Source organism: Falco rusticolus, chromosome 10 (assembly GCF_015220075.1).
Source record: "Falco rusticolus isolate bFalRus1 chromosome 10, bFalRus1.pri, whole genome shotgun sequence".
Classification (NCBI taxonomy): Eukaryota; Metazoa; Chordata; class Aves; order Falconiformes; family Falconidae; genus Falco; species Falco rusticolus.
The window spans coordinates 32,068,398-32,087,100 of record NC_051196.1 but is presented as its reverse complement, the minus strand read 5'-3'; positions in this window follow the sequence as shown (position 1 = coordinate 32,087,100).

The following is an 18,703-nucleotide window of genomic DNA, read 5'->3' as shown; positions in this document are numbered from 1 at the left end:
TTTGCAGTCCTTCTCAGCTGGCATTTTTGGCTTGTGCATTCTCTTTCGCAATACCCAGATAGAGCAATTCAGCACTGTGTAGTCACAGAGGTGAAAATACCACCCTCTGCTTCTACAGGGCATGCTGCTGCTCCTGCGGCCAAATCCCTCTTGAGCCAGAGGCCCCTGAGACAGTATTAATAATACAGTTAATTCCTCTGCAAACTCCTCTTACCCTGGGGTCTTCCTAGTCCTTGTAAGTGAGATAAGCAATGCATCCTGCAGCTTCTGCGGGCACAGAAGGGTGGAGGCTGGAACTAGCACCAAACCTCAGCTCTGAAACGTGTTGCAAGAGCAGCAAGTCTTTCCAAGTGTCACCTTTCAGAGAAGGAATTGCACATTGGCTTGATGCTGCTCAAAGGATCTGAGACAGGAGATCCAAAACTTTGTGAAAGAGTAGCCTTTTCCTCAGGGGCAGCCTTGATCCATGAATAAACAAGACCAACACAGAGACCAGCCTGCCTGGCTCTCCAGAAGGAGGCACACTGCTCTGCATTTTCTGAAAGAGACACACTTCAGGTAAATAAGCGTGAAGTAGAAATGGTAGTTGGCTTTAGCAGCTGGTCAGCATTATCCCTGTTGTTGCTCTGGGGAGGGCAGAACAGCTGGCTGCGCTGCGGACATGCTTGTTGTGTTCATGGTGAGTTGCAGGCACATGCAGAGTAAAAATGCAAAGAGGGAGATCACAGGATTCTGCTCTGGAAAAGGAGACAGCCTGTGGCCAAGACGGAGTCCCCCTGTTAGAGAAGTGGTTCATTACAAGAACTGTGAGACCCGTGCTCTTCTCTGGCTATTTATCAAACATATATAAAATTATACATGTGCCTTTTCCAGGTTAAGTAAAGTTGTCCCATCCAACAGGGATGACCTAGGAGGTCAAGCCTGGTGATTGCTGTCTTCTGGCAGGATAGATGATGCATCATGACTCCAAGCCTATTGTTGTCCCCACATACTACCCATAATAGGCTTCATCTTTAGAAGAATCCTCTCTGCAGACAGCCCAGGCATGCAAGGACAGTTTGTTCCTGGCTTTTGCAACTGCTTTCTCTACAGAGAGAGGATCTCAGTCTTCAAAAATGTTTCTCAGCATTAAGTTTACTTAGCATCAAAAACAGTTAAAAAGAAGCAGAACAACCTCATTGTCAAAGATGGCCTGTTGCCAGACCAGGATTCCTGGGTCTGCTCCCTCTGCAAGCAGCGACACTACAGCAAGTTGTTCCCAGCAGACAGCACCCGCAGCTGCTCCAACTGCTGCTCTCCACAGCAAGGTACCTGCCCTCAGGCATCCCACTTCTTGCATAAGAAAAGGGAACCTGAGCAAAATATTGTGTTTAAATTGATAAAAATTCATTCAGAAACAAAATCCTGATGAGTTGCTCAAATTTTGCAATTATTTTCCAGTCATTTTTGTTGAAAGCAATAGGTCTCATGATGTGGATACAAGAAGCAAACAGTTGATGGCACTGCATGATCACTGCGCCTGCAATTGACGTCTCCCTGGCTACTCAGCAGTCTTTGAATGAAAAGGGAAGGTGTTACACTTTCATGCTGTAGCAAAACCACTCACGAAATACAATTGTTACCTACTGAGTAATTTTGTTTCTTGATTCTTCTGTTACTCATCTTCTTCTCCCATGTATGAGAGTCTGTATACAGCCTGGATGTTTCAGTGGTTCTAGAGCTGTATCTCACAGATCACTAAACAATGTATTAGGTGATGGATCCCAAATGGAATTAGCGTAGTGGTTTATGACAGCTGTGAGGCTGCCCTGCTGGAACTGATGGCTGGGATGGCCAGCAGAACTCTGGCCAGGGTATTAAGAATTTCATCATTTGTCAGTGCTGGTTGTGGTGCTGCTCTGAATTGTACGTGGTGGAGATAAGAAGGAGGCTTGTGAGGAAGCAACTAGGAACACAAAAAAAGGAAAACGATCAGTATTCTTTTCATTAATATTTCTGCAACGGGAAAGAAAAAAGCCCCAAGGGAAGAATTTCTGCATTTCATTTCTGTCTTGTATTTTCTCTGTACGTAAGCTGCTTGTGACATTACAGGCAGCTGTGATGAAAATGAAACTAGAATTAGGTTCGTTAAATTTACAATCAAACCAGGATTAGGCATAAACATCTTGCATAGGCTAGAATTAATATTAGCATTATTATTAACTATAACTAAAGCAACATTTAAAGCAAAGAGCAGCAGGTTTTCCTCACGGTTCCTGCCAGCTAAATGCTAGACTAAATAATACTTTGTTTGGGCATCTTTCAGTTCTTCCTTGTGTCCAAGGAATGCAAGTGGTTTAGCACAGCTTTTCTATTCAATGCAATTTGGACTGAAGTCAAATGGCTATTTTAATTTGCAGGTGTTTAAAAGCCTGAAGGTGACTTCAGAGAACACAGGTAAGAGCATAATTGCAAAGTAACATATAAGAAGTGATTGTGGGAGCATGAAAATATAAATGACCTAAATAGTATAAAATAATATGATGGGAAATATGGGTAGAACAAATGTCTTGGATGGGATAGGAATTCAGCTCCAGGAATGCAATTTTGGCAGTAGTGTCCCAAACAGAGAATGCTATTTCTGGGGAAATGCACTGAACTCTGGCTCATGAATTAAACTCAGGTAATTTATGTGCAGCTCATAAATAGTGGCAGTGCAAAAACCAAAGAGAAATGGAACAGCATATATTGCTGTAAATTTTGTAGCCCTTGAAACCTGTAGAGTTGTTGTGTACATCTGATACGAGGTAATGCCCAAAAAATATTTAAGCCAAGGAACACATAGCAAGCCCTTCAAAGCTGCCAACTCAATGAACTTAAGGAAATCCAGTTTCAAAGCAGCCTGATAAGAGGGGTTTGAGGAGGTAGCTTCCCAACCCCTGATCTTTTATTTATTAGCTGTTTCTGACAAGCCGTAAAGAAAGGCAAATGTCTTGGTATTTTGAAATTGTGTGGCAAGCATTCATTTTATAGGAAACTCAGATCTTTAGGACATACCAATACTACTCAATTTCCTGATTTCTCATTCTTTGTCTCTCTTGGTATGTAATACCAGTCTGCTGTGCAGGTCTTCCAAGCCAGCGTCGGTTCCAAGGCTTGGCTGCCTGGGGCTTGCAGAGCTCCAGCTTCCTCACAACCAGCTATCCTCTGGGTGCCTTTGAAGTGTGATTTCTGCTAGAAAAGTAGCTATGGAAGAAACATACCTCCATACTAATCAGTCAGGTCTGTTAAAATTTTGGTGGTCTCAGCGGGTGCAGGTCAGCTGGACTTCTTCACGGGAGATGCAGCCAGTGGCGAAACCTCCCTTTGGCAGGAGGATGGATCCCTTTGGGGTTTGGTGGGCTCAACTTAGACAAGTCAAGGCCCCTTATGGCAAATATGGGAGAAATCTCTCCTTAATACATGGAGTGGTGGAGCTCCTTCTTTGGTATAAGGCATAGAGGAGCCTGGCATGATGTTCTCTCTGAAGGTCCCTGGGGAAAGCAGCTTCTCTCACAGCAATATGTATCTGTTTCAGGCCATGCTTCAAAGTCAAGCCTGGGTTTTTGGTGTTCACTTTGTTTCTTTTAAACAGGAACTATCTGAAAGCCTAAAACCCTCAAGCTTACACAAGCTTCCTAGAGCTCTGAAGAATTTCTTTATATTTAGAATAAATGCATGAAATATTTAGCCTTCATCCTGTGCAAACCTTGACTTTCAAAAAAGAATTTATAGCACAAAGTGGAGTTTTATCTGCTCCTAAATAGGACAACAATTTCCCTCCTTCCATTTCTGCCCCAAATATCAAATTCCAGCGCGCGACGAATCAATTGCAGAAGAGACTCCACCTACTCATGCAAATGACTCTTAAAAACTTCATTTCTCTGAGAGAAGTCAGGGTGAAAGCTTGAAGTAGCACGTCTCCAACTGGGTATCTGTTCTTTTTTCTGGTTTGTGGTTCAAGGTGTCTTTTCCTTATTAAGCACCTACCACTAGACCCTTAGCAGTTTAACAGCCCACAGCTTCCAAGGAAATGCTTACCAGCAGTCAGAGCTGGAAAATAATTTAGAGGATGGCATAAGCCTGATAAAAGGATTAATAAATCACAGCACTGAAAGCTGTGAGTTCAGTTTTGTCTGACACTGGTACTAAGGGTTATTTTGTATATTCAGTGCTCTTAATTGCTTTTTCTCCCCAGAAGTTCCATGTGCAGCTCTGCAATAGGCTTTCTAGAGCTTTCCCAAACAAACTGAAATAGATTTCTTCCTAATTTATATTTAAAGTGTGGTTGTTACAGCAGACTCTTGTATTTGAGGTATACTGACTGGAGTGATAAACAGAGGGAATGGGGCAACACCTTCCATCACTTCCATCATGGTGAAAGTAGAATATTTTCACAGAATAAAACTGCAAACAATTCTAATCTAGCTCCACTATTCCACTTTTCTTGGAATTGTTCCGTCTGTTTCTCTGAAAATGAAAGTCTGTTTTCACTCCTGCCACCTGCTATTTCCATATGAAAAAGCTGTGTTGTTATAATGAAGGTATCATTTCTCCCAAGGGCAAACTAAGGACATTTCATTACACTGTTCTTCCTGAAATTTCAGTAACCAAATTCAGTATGTTACTAGATTTGATCTACTTTTTAACAAAGCTGTAAAACCTTTCAGGGAAATCTCAGGTTCTGTCTGCAGGTATTCACAAAACAAATGTCACCTCCCTGCTGAACCGTAAGACAGTCTGATCTGGCAAAACAAAAAAGAGAATCCAAACCCAAGATTCACTTTAGCTTTGAGGCTTATCTAGTGACAAGCATTGGGAAATGAGGGTATGATTTCCAAACACAGACCTTATTTTTATCCCAGGCACCAGTGAAGAACACTGTGACCAAAAAGCTTCCTCATGGTGACCTCTTGATGCAAGCAAGGGTGGGCAGCGGAGGTGGCCTGAGGCTTGTCTCCTGGGCAAGTCAGCTTTTTGCAGATTCACCTGTGCTTTTCAAGAAACTACCAAAACTGCCCTTTGGCTCCAGGAGAAACTCTCCAAAAAAGTCATTGTTGACACCCACCTTTTAACGAACCCCTTAACATCACACATACTGTTTTCCCAACAATGTGAGTTAGTCCTACTTTCCAGGAAGAAAGCAAGAAAAAAGTTGGTGGGCTGATCATGGGCCACCTGAATTTCCTCAGCAGGATTCCTAGGTAAGAATCAGGGAAAATTATCTTCTTAGCATTTGTGTAGATGAAAAAAAAAAGTGTAACCCATCAAAGTGCATGCTCTAGAGAACACAGGGCACCCAGAAGTTTAGCGTGCTGTTAATTTGACACTGGGGACCTGCAGGAGATACACAGCTGGCTTTGGCATGGGTCTGGACGGGTGGGTCTGCTGTGGGTCACCTGCTGGGTGTTCAGCTGGGCCTCAGGTCACCTGTGCAGACACAAACATGATACCAGAAAAAAAGGCCACAGTTCCACAGCTCCTTTCAGCACTGCATCATTTCTCCCGGTCGCCTGGCATTCCCCTTGGATGAGATATACTCTGTCCTCTGCCCCGGGGTTAATAGGTGCCATCGGGGGTGGAAGGGAACAGGCTGAACTGAAGGCTCAAGAGAAGACATAGCTGAATTTTTGCTCCAAATCCCAGAAAGCCACCGTCACCACATGTCTGGCCAGAATGCTACAGCTGATCATGCAGCCATACCTTTGGGTTAATAACCAAATTGTAGTAATCAATAACTTCATTGTGCCAGTCTGGTTACTTTGTATAAACAGTGCATGCCTTACTAACCGCTCTGCCCTTGAAGAAGAACTAAAAGACTGACAGAAAGGGAACACCCCAGAAGGCGCTGGAGGCTGGGAGTCAGCAAAACCTGCAGTGACTAAGGGAAAAGTAAAGGTGGCAGGGGGAGAGCGTGACCACCAACTCAAGACTGGAAAGACTTGCCCCCCCCCCCCCCCTCCACTTGCAAGGACTATGCGTGCTAACCTGCATGGCAAGAGAGGTTAATTTGAATATAACTAACCGATGAGCATTAATTTAGGCAGGTTTTGCTAATCATGTAACAAGATAAACACACTGTAGTTCTTATGTGCAGTGTGCTAGCTTTGTGGGATTACCACCTAGCACCCGCCTTTATGCAAACATGAAATAAATAAACATCTCAGCTCTGTGTGTAAAATCGGCTTATTGCACACCGGGTACTGGACCCCACTTGTAGAACAACAATCTGAGACTATCCAGGTTCAGACAAACACACTACGAGTACCACTTCTTTTCTGAATCCTTTAGGTTCTTGCCTAAGGTGAGTCCTATGGGAATAAGGAATGGGGCCCATAACAGCCTGAGGCTTTCTTGAAAATCCTAACTGAGACTTCCCTGTTCATATTAAAGATCTGCCTGGTTCTGAAAAACATCTTTATTTCAGGTCTGAATCATGCATTGCATGCTCACAGAGCAGGCAAAGGCCAGGGCAGTACATGGAAATGTGTTAATACGTTTACCCTTGGACTGCTGAAACGTTATCTAATTATCTATGTTAAAGCAAGCTGCCTTGGAATACAAAAAGCCCTTAATAAAGAAGAAATTGTGGTAAAGAAATGATGAAATGAAAAATAGCAGAAGATGGCTCCCCAAGCTGGGTGAGTTTGAGATGCAAAGGGATAACAAAAGCATCGTAAATGCCTACCTAAACATTTTGCAAACACAAATGTCTCAGGGAACGAGACAATCTGTAGTTGTAGCCCCAGGAACTGAGACAGAGTGTGTTTCTCTGTTTTAAATCAGTTTTCTGCCAGATTTCTTGCAAGAAGCATTGCAAAACTGCCGTGAGCCCTGGAACGGCAAGTGCTACCAGCCACTAGATGTCCCAAAGAGGAAAGGCAAACTCAGCAGGGCAGGGGGGAGAGGAACTTTTAGCAGACTAACAGATTTAGCTGGAAAAAAGAGGTGAGCTTCCGCACACACGTGCCTTTCTTCACGCCTTGTGGCATTGTAGCTGTGATGGTGTGAGGAAATAAAGAACCTGGACAGACGGATCTGAAGTAGAGCTTCTGCATCCCAAAGTTGGACTTGTTTCATTATTACCTTAGACTGGGGTACAGCAACACTACTGCCACGACAGGAAAGCGAAGGGAGATGGGAAAGCCAACATTTCTGCATTAATGAGCTCCTCAGAATAATGATGTGGAAGGGCAGAAGGCAGACAAGTATTTCTGCTCTTGTCAAGCTGGTGTAACCATGTGATCTGCGTGTGGTGGGTCGTATGAAGGTGCAATGTCAAGTTGCTTTTCTTTTCCTGTTCCTCATTTGTGGTTTAGTGGCTTTGCTCAGCAAGCTGCAGTGATGTGAGTTTCTATACACACATACACTGTTCTGGGCTCACTGTTTCTCCCCTCATTTAATTGCTTTGCCATAATGTTCAGCAGGTTTTGTGATTCTGCATGCAAACCAGGAGAAAGTTGTGAGCACCTCGCTAAGAGGAAAGAAACAGAAAATGGCCCAAGCACGGCTCGTGGTCCTTCCACACGAAAGTGTTCTAGAAACAAAAACCTTTCCAACACCCTGACACCCACAGGGCCACCCTCAGCTCATGTTTAAGCCCCCCTACATCTCCCATCCTTGGCTAGCTCTTCTCCTCTGAACAACCTTTAGGATGATCAACCGTATCTCTGCTTGTATGCAGCTTCCTGCTATGCTGCAGTATCGTGTTAGGGCTTCCATAGTTCTTTTCTCCAATTTTTTGTGCACACGGGCTATGCCATTGCATGATACCTCTGACACAACCCAAGCAAAATGGCTTTGCCAGACGTGCATCATGCCTCAATCCCGAGTAAGCATAGCAGGTCCTTCCTTTTTGGGGTCTGCCAGACGGGCTACACATATACCCTGCTGCTCGGAATGTTCCCCTAACACGTGGCTGGGATTTTGGGGTGCTCAGAAACCCTGGGAAAAAAGCCTCAAAAGCCCACTGCTCTGCTTCCTGCTCTAAGTATGCTCCTACACATAAACACTGATTTTTTTCCCGATTATTAGGGAAGCAAAGAAGGCTGTGGTCCTGTGACATATCCAAATCTGCCTCTTTCCTGGGTCTTCTGGACTCACTTGCCACTCAGTTGCTATTTCTTCTCTGTCAGAGCAGTAATTTGGTAACACGTACCAGGAGCCAGCATGTCCAATAAGGGAACAGAAGCAATTTAATGTGATTCATGATCAGTCACAACTAAGCAACAAAGCTAATTTTTTGGCATTCATTCCTGGGAGCAAGGATTCAAGAAAAAAACATAATCTTGATTATATTCAAAGAAAGTAGAGGAGTCTGCAACCTACTTACAGACAGAAAGGAAGGCAAATGAATCCAGGACATGATTTTTTGTAAGTGACCCACTGCACTGTGGGATGAGGAGGAAGAAGGGGTCGTGTCCCAGCACTGTGGTGCTGCTGCTTGCCTCCTCCAACCATTCCTGCCAGAATATGTGAAAAATTTCATGAGACAAGGCCGGATGTAATAGCATAAGGTTCTTGAAGTACTCTGATCTCTTGCTTCCTTCCCCTTGAATACACCAGCTACTAAGCAAGGTGAGAAGAAATGGGTGTCTAAAGGGGTTTCGGAGGCAGGAAGGTTGCACGGGGGCATCTGCTTTCTGTTCTGGTGCAGAATGGGTGCAGTCATTTGTGCTCAGCAGGTCCTGAGGATGAATGAGAGAGGGCTAATGAGAACATCAGGAAGAAACTATCTATTAAAGCTTCCCTTGGTAGGAAAATCCATCGTGTCCTTCTGTTCCTTCTACCTTACTTACAACTCAGTGACATGGGGTGACATTTTTTAGCTTAGTCATTATACCAAGGCTGTGAGATAAATCACTGCCCAGTGAGGGAAATGAGCTCAGCAACATTTATAACAGTGTGGGGTCTCATGAAATCTTAATTTAATGACCTTTAAGTAAGAATAGAGACAAATCTACACCATTGTCAGGGGATGATATCCTGTCCTGCCTGGGAAATGGACTCAATCAAATCCTGTCATTTGTGTCTCTGGCTGTTCTGAGCCTGTACTGCAAATAGGCTTATGTCTCAAATGGTCCTCTCCTTTAGTCTAATGAAAGCACATGGAGAGTTCATTTCTGCAGCCAAAGCCACAGACACAGGGATAAAGCCTTTTCCCAGGGGACCGTCAGTAGTCAGGACTGCCAGGCGCAGGCCTGTAGCTGGATGCTTTAATGCCATCCAAAAGCAGGCGGGGAGAGGAGCAGGACAGGCTGCAGCCTTGCTCTTCTGCAGCTTGTCTGTGGCCGTAAGAGCCACAAAACAGGACCTGTTGCAGCATTAGCAAACCACATTCATCTGGCAAAGCCATCGCTTTGCACCTCAGTCCTGGGGAAGACCTGCGGTAGGCAGGACAGCAGCCAAGCCTCCGCCTGTGCACGAGGTGACAGCCTGCTCAGCGTACCTAGGAACCTCCCATGGGCACGCGTGGCTCTGAGGTTAATGGCATTAACACAGGCAGTAACTGTAACAGAGCAGGGCAGCGTCCTGGGAACTGCACCCCAAAAGACCAGCGGTGACAAGTTTATACTGCAGCTGTGTAGACCTTTCAGCCAGAAGGTAGCAAGACAGCGCAGTGTGGGTTCTTGAGCAGGTGAGCTCAGACTGCCCAGGCCATTACACTCCGCTCTTCAGAGTACCATGTCACTGCCTTTCATAATACGTTCCTTTGATGCTTTATATGCCCACTTCTTCTTTATATGGCCATGCCTCTGTAGTCTTCCTCGCACTTCTATCTGAATAGTGGAAGAAATCAGAAGAAACACCAAAGAAGCTGTGATGCCACCATTTCTGTGACCATCATTATTTGTCATATCTACCATCAGTTATGGCTTCCTTGTGCTGGGTTTTATCCAGAGCCACGGGAATAAGATATTCCCTGTCAGAGGGAACACACAGTGCGGTTTAGGGTGTGATGTAGCAGATGGGGGTGATCCGGACTGGAAGGGGACCATCGCTCCCTGTTTGGTTCCATGGCTTGTGCTGTGGTGGCAGATTTTTCTGGTCCTGGGCAGAAGGCAGCCCCACCGACTAACAAGCCTCTCGTCTGCGAGGAAGCAAAGATAAAGCGTTTGATGCCGGCTCTGCCTGGTGACAAGGAGAGGAGAGCTCCTCAGAAGTGGAGAGCTGGCTTTGCCAGAAAGCTGAACTCCTGGGTGGTGGGACGTGGCTGTCAGGAAGCCCAGCCAAATGTCTCAGAAAGCCTGTGACGTGGCACTGCCTCACCATCACACGCACGCCATCTGCCACCAGCCATCCCCCGGCACAGCCTGAACGTGGAGCTGCTCTGCAAAGCAAGGCTGCAAACCAGCTCAGGGAGGAGGGGGCCGGTAAGGAGTGCCACCCCACGCAGGGGTACCGAGCGTGGTCTGTGAAACGTGGCAGGTGACCTGCACGGCACCCTGCCAGTGCCGGGCCCCAGTGTCACCCATGGCTGAAGCCAAGGGCTGCTCGCTCCGCCCAGCACCCAGCATGCAGAGTTCACACAGCAGGCAAAATGGCTTCACCTTCCGTGGCTTTCTCTCTGCCCAAGGTTTGAAGAGACCTCCAAAACCAGAGGAGACAGCCAGGGCTGCGCTCTGGCTCACGGTAATACGGTTACCTCCGTGCTGCATTGGTGTGGTGGAGCACGTGCAAGTGTGCCGCCTCACACTTTGGTTAGCTCGAGGAGGTTTGGAGCATGACCCTCCTGCCAGCATCGAACTGCTCATTCCTCTGCTGACCCTGCTCATCTTCTGCAGCCCAGACGCTCCTGGTTCCCCCCATGAGGCGCTGCAGGACAGAGTCTGCCTTCCACCCACAGCACAGCCAGGACATACGCACCAGTCCCTCCCACAGGTGCAAGAAATCTTGGAACTGGTGTTTGTTTTCTCTAGGGCCAGTCTCCGACATATGGTCTATTGCCTTCTTTACTGCCCAGTACAACTCCCATGGAGCTAGAGGATTTTGCCATTTTAAGAGGAAACAATTACTGATGAACATTAAGGGTGTCACAGATTTTAGTCTCCCCCACCCTCTCCCTTTCCTCTCCCAATTTTCTTGCTGTTGGAGACAGCCATCTGCTCTGCCTGCCCCAGGGCTCAGCCCTTGGGATAATAATATCTCCAAGTAGTCCTGAGCACAGGGAAGCCGTGAGCCAGCAAAGTCTGCAAGCACCAGGATGAGGAAGCCTCGTGGGAACGGAGTGAGAAAATAGGCTCAGCCTAATCATCCTCCTGGAGCACCCCCATTGCTTGGGAAGCTGAGACTGGCGGCGGAGAGAAGCTACTCTGGGTTATCGCTGCTGCACATGGAGCAAACCTGCGCCAGGCGTATTTCTTGATTCCCAGGCAGCTCAAATTCAGAGACTTTGCAAAAACCGGACTGCCAATCTTATGAAATGCTTACTAGTGAGTTCATTCCCAGGAAGGAAAATGTGGCTTTATAATGCAGCTCTTATTCTCTAGTGTTTTACAGTTATCAGCTGCAGCCTGACAGCAGCGTGACAACTTCAGCAAAGCCCAGAGCCATGCTGCAGTCAGCAGAAGCTGGACAGAAGGAGCTGGGAGCTGTGGGATTGCCCCTTGCCTGACCCTCTGCAAACTGGGACTCAAGTGCAGCTGCATGAGGCTGATAACATATTGCATTGCTTGGTGTGCACATCGCCAAGCAGAAGGCGTTGAGCCCCACGACTCTTCTTCTCAAGAGGCTGGGATGTCAAGTCCAGCCTGGCCAGCAAAATCGATTCCTTCCTGCCCAAGGGCAGGGTGAGCTTAACAGGCTCCGGAGTGGTCAGGTAGCACAGGCAAAGGTGGCTTCTTGCAGCGTAGGGTTGAGTTCCACCATCCAGGCCGTTTCCCCTCCACCCTCAGGAAACAGGACTGTGCTCCACTTTTTCTTTGAGAACTTTCTCCCTGCAGCGCTGCAAGCCTTTAGCTAATGAGACATCCCTGCTCTAGAAACTCTGAAGAAAAAAGCAAATTGTTTCCAACTTTCTGCAAAGTTCCTTTTTAGGGAGTCCAATAAAGCACAATAATAGATCTGATCTGCTAGAAAGTAGGACTTTTTCCTCCCTCGAGTTTGCTCTTACTGCCATGGAGCAAGCTGCAGCGTGGTGACCCACCTGCACCCAGGAGCGTGGTGGGAACAAGCCCAGAGGCAGGTGGATGAGCCCCAGCTCTGGCAGAGCAGTGGCCCTGCTACAGCAGAGCTCCGGGCGTGCAGGCAAAGGGCTCGATGCTGTGGCGTTGTTCACGATCCCCTGGTAGGTTCTACAGAAGGGCAGCCAAACGTTAACTCCGTTTCTCTCACCCTCCTGCCAGATATGTGCTGTAAGTGCTGGAGATGGCTTCTGTAAACGGTTAATGTAAACAGAAAGGGAAGTTTATAGCAAACAAGAAGAGATTACATGGTGTGAGCCACAGACAGCCTTTTAAAGAGGGACCTGGGAGACTGGGAGCTTTCTCCACTAATAATGCAGGCTGAAGGGGGTCCTACTGAGGTGGGGATGGGGATGGTGCTGCAGCCCCACACCTGTACACAGGGCACTGTATCTGGCCGAGGTGGTCCTACAGCCCACCTGGGCTCCCTGGGGAAAGCATCAACATATCCCATGTTTACAAAATCCCCACTTAGTGCTGGAGCTGGACAGGCTGGGATGACTGCCTTTGCCAGGGAAATACGCTCACTTGGGGTGACAGGCTGCCTGCAGCACTGCACAGGCATGTAGGACAGGAAATCAAGGAGAACAAATATCCTGTTCAAATACCAGAGGACAGCATGTAATTACCTGAGCTGGGAGCCAGCCAGGACTCCAGGAGTAATACTGCTGCAAAAGCAAAAGAGCTGAAAAGCGGGAGGGAGGGATGGGGAGGTGGGTACCGAAGAACAGGCACAGAATTTGATTCTTTCTTAGGGAAGGCAATAGCACAGCATCTCTGCACTCTGCCCCTCGCTCAGGCTTTGATCCAGCATGGATGGAGAGAGACAGACATGGTCCCCAGCATGTCTTCTGCACCTTGTCTTCTGCAGCCACTCCGCTGCCCTGTGGAGCTGGGGATCTGCCCGGGGGATGCTATGGCGCAGGTACTCTGCATTCCATCCCTCAGCGCTGTGACCCAGCCATAGCCCCTCATGCTAGAGTCCAAAGGAGCTCTGCTGGCCTCTTTGCACTGGGTCATTTTATACCCTGTGCCAGTCCCAAGGTAAGTTTTTGCAGCCACACCTGAACACTGCTGGAACGGCACGTAAGGACTTTGAGCCTAAACCAGCCCCAGAACCTGGTAAGGAAGATGCAGATGGGTTGGACCAATGCATCACGAAATATTTTGGGGACAGAGCATGGAGTCATAGTCTTCAGCTGGTGCTAAGAAGCTACTATCAAGGGAGCAGTGTCAGGAAAACAGTGCCAAGGGCTGTGCTGCTCGCAGAGACCGACCCACAGCGGTTTCAGCCTCACATCTGTGGATGAAACCTGCTGAATTCAGGCTTCTCCAGATGCTTCAGGGCTGTCAAGCACCAGGTCAGGCTGTGCTCTTTAACTCAATAGCCGGCACCTGTGGGCTTGCTGCTGGGCTGATGTGTGCCTCAGGAAAGTGGCACTGCCGTCTCTAAACCAGGGTGAAAACCTTCAAGCTTTCTGAGGGAGGCAGTGCTGGAGTCTCTGCCGAGGAGCTTTCTCAAATTGGGCCAAGCCTTCTTGGCTCCATTTTGTGCCTGGATTGAAAGAATGTGCAGAGGATGATTACGTGCCATTTTCTCAGGACTCTGCTGCGTTTCCTTGGCTGGCTCATGCCAGGCTTTGATCCCCCAATCTCTGCTGACAGCTCTTGGTTTTTGAAAGAGCAGCAGTTACACGGCTGGGGAGCTGGACCTAGAAGCATCCCCAAGTATCAGCCTCATGGGGCTGACCTGGTATGACCAACAGTGAAGTGCAATCAGCCTGGTAGACCAGGCTTCTTTACAGAGAAGAAGCCTCACCCCACAGAGCCTGGTCCCAACACTCACAGACGCTTTTCCAAAGAGCTCATCCTGCTCGGTGCTGCTGGACCTGACCTACAACCCCCTCGGCACAGTGGAGCTGCTGGCTTTGGCTAGGGCATGGGGCCAGAGCCATGGGTGGCAGTGCCCAGGGCAGGTGGGCAACTGGTTGGCTTTAGGTGATGTGTGTTAGGATCCAGGACTATCCTGGGACTATTAGGATTAGGAATATCAGCCCTAAACTTCTGTGTCTCCCTTGGGATCTTGCAGCTGCTGTGGAAGTGATTCAGAGACCCACCTGGTCTGGGGAGCTGCGTTTTGGTGTCCTCTGGCATGCTGGGCTGTGCAGTTCCCTCTGCGGAGAAGTGAGCAGCCGCCACCGTCTCCTCCTTCCTGTCCCTATCACTGCATATCCCATCACACTTTTCAAGAACAATTTTTTCTCCTTAACCACCAGCCCTAAGTTTCAAAGTTAATTGGGGCTGGTGAGGTATAAATAGATGCTGGACCAGATGGAAACTCTGTCATGATTTATAGCTAGCTGAGCCATCACATGTTCCACTTGTACTCTGAGCAAGGGCACTATTAATTATGACACTGCCCAGGCAGATCACATGGGAGGTTACGACAATGATATTCAAGCTGAGGACTTAAATATAACTGGGCTGTGACGTTTTGCTGAGTGAGCGAGATGCAGAGAGGACCTGCCTGTTGCAGCAGCACAGTTTTCAGTGTGTTTCTTCTGTGAGCCCCAGGGAAACAGGTGTTTTGGGGAGCTTTGGATGGACAAAACCATCGTATCTGGTGACTGCTCCTTTGCAGGATCCTGCTTTCGTCCAGGCAAAGTGCAATAAAGCCAAGGGATATTTTCTCCGTGCTGAGGCTGTGTTTTCTCACTGTTCATCACAGCTGCTTTGAAAAGAGCCCACACTACAGGCACCCTCTCGCTGATGCAGACAAAACCTCCTGCTCCACACAGGGAATTAAGATTGAGCTTCTTTTACAGCAATTTCCCATCCCTGTGCCTCTGCCTGGGGCCCCAGCAACGTGCTTCTGGATCCTGAAACAGTTCTCAGAGGAAGGAAAAGGCTCCTGTAAGAGACCCCGAGAAAGGGAGGACTGGGACGAAGTAGCAGGAGATGAGGGAGCCCAAGCCCTGACTGCAGCCAGCCTCTCCTGCCAGCTGCCCTCGCTGCACAAGGCAAACCGAGCCCTGGGAAGGGAGCACTGCATGTTCCTGGCCTGAGGAAGTGCATGAAAACAGAGGTGGGGTGAGCATCCTGCCCCACAAGCCCCGCATCCTTCGCTCTGCAGCTCCAGCTGGACGTGGACCAGGAGCACATGCGTCACCCCAAGGGGCTGCAGTCCAGGCTGAGGAGAGCAGGGCAGAGGGACGAGGGACGGCTCCTGGTCGGTGTGGCCGGGGGGATATAAGGATCAAAGGACTTGCTGGAGGTCATGTGGGAGGGTGTTGCTGCACAGGGTCTCCTGAGTTTCAGGCCTCTTTTCATCACTGCCTGTTTCTTCTTGTAGCCCACACTTAAAACATCTCTTCGCTTATCCATTGTGAATTGGGATTTGGCTAATTAGAAGAAAATTAAGCCCAGGGCAAGGGGGATGGCTATTCCTCCCTTTCCCCAAGCCCTTTCTGCCTGAGGAACAGATTCATGAAGCAGTCAGTTCAAGAACAGTTTGCAGATGTCCTGATTTTTCTGGGACCTGCTGCTCAGTGGTAAAATGAGAACAGGAGCCACAGCCGCCTCTTGCTTTTAGAAAGTATCGACCTCTTGCATTCCCCAAGCTGAGTGGCTTGTAAAATATGTACAAGTGTCACACAGAACTGTCAGAGACAAAGAAATCTGTACAAAAGCTTCCTTGGGAACTCTTCGCATCACAAACTGAATAAGATGTGCAATTACAGAGCCATGATTTAAGAACTTAAAACCCGGCTAAGCTTGATGGAAGGTATCAGACTTACAAACAATATGTAGGGAGAATTTAATCTTGCAGGGACTGCGGTCATTTGAGGGGAGAGACTGTTGGGATTAAGATCCAAATTACTGCACAAATTTTTATTAAATCTTTGTATTTTCAGCCATACCTTATTATAGCTGTTTTGGGACAGGAGCTTGGTTTTATGGTGGGCATAAATCCCCCCAAATAGTTCACATTCTCTGAAACAGGCAAAACATGAACAAAATGGATTTGGGCCTTACCTGGGCTGCTGACTACTTAAAGCTCCCACATGAGCCTTTCATTAAGGCATGCGATTTTCCAGAAAGCACCAAAAGGAGACAAAAATTATCTAATTTCTCTAGTATTCCTAAAAACCCAAAGAAGCCCTGAGCACATACCCGCACCCCCTGCTGGGAACCCTCCCTTTCCACCTGCACTCATGCTGGGAAGCGCATGTTTGAGCATCCCTATTTTGAACCGATCTCAATATTAACGCACCACAGAAACATTCACTTGGGGAAGCAACCTCCTCATTATCTTAGAGCTCAAGGGACCAAAGCCCAGCTCCTCCTGTGAGACGCCAGGTGGGCATTAAGGGTGCCCAGATGGCTGCAGCCCCAGCTGGACGCATGAGGTGGCTAGGCGGGGGAGATGGGGAGCAGGGGGCTTGGGGACTGCTGGGGGCTCACACCTGTGGCTGGGTCCACGGGTATCTATCTTCCACTCTACAAATTAATCCAAACACACCAACATCATGCCTTGGTGTGCAACGGACATATCTGCACAAGACAAAGGTTTGATTTAGAGTTAGCATTGGTGCTGTAGCGGAGAGGGCAGGAGCTGAGACAAACACTTTTCCCTCTTGATGTTTCATATTTAAGTGGCTTTATTAAAGCAGCTGGCAGCGGACTCCAGGACCAGGAGCTGAGCTCAGAGCTAATGGAGCTGATTGACACAGCAGCAGCGCGGCATCCCTCTCCTGCATTACCTGACAGGTAATGTCATGTTATTAGAGCAATGCTGACTGCAAACATACTTGGGAAGCAAAACCGAGGGTTGCTGGCTTGATGCAGGCAGTGCTGGCCCTTGTGCCTCTGTGCAGCAGCTTGCTGCCACTTGTCCTTAGTGCCAGTCACCCAGGTGCGAGTGCTTGCCTTGCTGGATGATGTTTAACAAACCTGTTCATGTCTCTGCACCGCTGTAAGTGGGGTGACAAATGCGAAGTGCTTTGAGATCCTCTGGGGGAAATAACTCACTTGTACCGCCAGACCTGAGCATGTGAGCATCATTTTATCTACCAGGGATGCAGGTCTATGCCAGGTAAAATGGATATAGATCGCATGTCATTAGATCAACCGCAGAGGCCAGGAGCTGGCAGAAGGAAGGAGCAGGCTGAGACAGGGAGCAAAATACTAAGCACACACTGAAGTGTTTGTGGGTCAGATCCATGGTACCAGAAACACTTCAGCCTCAGCTGTGAAGAACTGCATTTGTTGCCATTCAGGCTTCCTGCTAGTCTAGTTGCCCTCTGAGGAGCAAAGCTGCTCCAGACCCCTCCTGGTGTCTGGTGCTTGGTGCCACCTTCCCACGGGCACAGCTCCCGTGCAGGCTGCTGAGACCCTGCTGGGGCCAGGCACTGTCACAGCTGACACGGCAGAAGGAGAAATGGTCTGTTCCCTGTCACCTCTCACTGTCGTGCTGCTGGCTCACCCGCTGCTCTTTAACGGGCCACCCTTCCTGGCTCCGTTTGCCGCTTTGCCCTTTCCAGCACAGCGCAATTGCTTTATTCTTACGGGGATTCACATGGTTTCCCAAAGTGGGTCAGTGTGGGCAGTTCCAGCTTGTGCCAGGTCCCAAAGACCTTTTCCCCTTTGCACTTCCCATTGGCAGAGGATGGGGGAAAGCTGGGACAGCAGCGTGCACTGACCTGACGTGGGTACCAGGGAGCTGCACCTGCTGAGAGCATCACAGGCACCGTGGATGTAGGTATTAAACATTATTCAAGGAGTTGTGTGGTAACATTCTGCTATGAAAGTGTCCTCCTTGTCACTGTGGCTGTGGTCAGCTGCCACTACAGACTGATCCAGGCACAATCCCCTTTCTGTCAAACAGCTTCACAAACGCCAGCTGCTCCTCCTGGGCCAGCCAGGCTCGCCTGCAGCATCCTCCCAGGGCCAGCACCATCCTCCCTGCCCACTGCCCGCTGCTCTGCCCAGGCAGCACGAAGACAAGAGGCAGGGAGATATTCAGCTAGTCGAGGGCTGGCTTCTTATTAGAGAGAAGCCTGATTCTCTCGGCAAGATGAGCACTTCTAATATATGGTGACAGAAGGAAGTAATTTGATGTTTTCTGGCAGCCGCACTCTTCTATCAGCCTTAACTTAATCCCTGTTGTGTGGAACACTGGCTCTGCACAGAGGGAGCTGCTGGACAAGGTTCCCTGTCGGGAAATGGCCCCACCGAGGCTGCTGCCAGGCTTTCCATCAGGACACAGCACTCAGCGCTAGCTCCACATACCTGGCGCTGTGATATGACCTCCGCAGGGATGCAGTGCGGGACTACCTTGTACAGTTCGCTGACACCCCCTGCTCCCCACACCCTCCTGGGAAGGAAAGCTGCCCGTGCACACTGCCGTGCCCTCTGGGCTTTGCACACAACTCCTGCCGCAGCACACACCTTGCGCGAGTCCCAGGTCAGCAACAGACAAGGAAAAGCCAGGGCCCTGCCCT